The following is a 1324-nucleotide window of genomic DNA, read 5'->3' as shown; positions in this document are numbered from 1 at the left end:
TCGTGCAGCCCAGGGCCTGGGCGTGGCCTGCGGGCACAGCCCCCCTCACTGTGGTTCTCCCTGGCCTGCGGGACGTCCCCTCCCTGGGTGCTGGGCTCCCGGGGCCTCCCCTCTCGCCCTCCCTGACCGCACGGGCTGCCCTGCAGGCGGGTTGGCTAAAGATGCCCCACGCCCCACGCTGTTCCATCACCGCATTGATTTCTACGTCTTCAGGGCGATGGCGGGGGAGGGGCCCTCTGTCCGGGGAGGATGGCCCCTCCCGGTGCCCGGCCCTTCGGAATGTGCGCCGTCTCCGCTCCCAGCCACCCGACGGGCCCTCCCTTGTGTGTGCTCTGGCTCCTGGTCAAGAACTTAGTTGATTGAAGGAAATTCTTTGGCTGCGCTTTTCTCTTAATATGGTCTTGCCTCTTCCCCGTGGCATGCGCTCCCCGGGGCCCTGGACTAACGCTGTTATTAAAGGTTCTGGCGAAGCCGTGGCCAGGTCTCGGTCCGAGTTGGTAGGTGGCCCTGGGGCGTGTCTCCCGGCCTCACAGAGGGGCGGGCGTTGGTGCCACCTGACAGCCTGGTGAGTGAGCAACAGTGTCAGAGCCCCCTGAGCATTTGCAGCCCTTACCCGGCCCTCTGTCTGTTTTTGTAAATAAAGTTTTATTGAAACACAGCAGAGTTGAGTTGCAAGGATGGAGACCACATGGCCCGTGTCTCCCGGGGGGCTGTGCTGCTTTGCTGCAGCCGCTGCTTTTGTTTTGTTGGTGAAGCAGGGAGCGAGGCCTTAATCTACCCATTTCTGTCAAGACGTGAATTCAAAGATGTTTTGCAAATTATTATCCAATTTTAAATCCTAGCCCTGCCCGGTTTGGCTCAGCCCGTGGACTGAAGGGTCCTGGTTTTGACTAAGGTCAAGGGCACATACCTCGGTCGGGGCACGTGCGGGAGGCAACCAGTTGTGTCTCTCTCACTTCGATGTTTCTCTCTCTCTGTCTCTCCCACTCCCTTCCACCTTCTCTCAAGTGAGGATTAACCCTCCCCGCCCCCCAAAAAATACCCTGATGCTCTTCTGAGGTTGGCCGTTGGTTCTTTCACGCACGGACTCTCTCAGGATGAATTGAGCATCTGTTTGGGCCAAACGCTGGGTCACGTGTGGGGACGTGTCGGCCACGGGCCAAGCCGTGAGCTGACGACCTGTGGGAAACAGGTGCATTGGCACAAACACGATGACGGGTGCGAGGAGGAGCGAACGGAGCGGGAGGCCGAGGCCGGGCAGGAGGGCCTCGCGGGGCCTGAGGAGGCGGCGCGGGGCGGAGGCAGAGAGAGCAGATGGAGGCGG

This window comes from Myotis brandtii, unplaced genomic scaffold, assembly GCF_000412655.1.
Source record: "Myotis brandtii unplaced genomic scaffold, ASM41265v1 scaffold628, whole genome shotgun sequence".
NCBI classification, from domain to species: Eukaryota; Metazoa; Chordata; class Mammalia; order Chiroptera; family Vespertilionidae; genus Myotis; species Myotis brandtii.
This window is presented reverse-complemented; position numbering follows the sequence as displayed.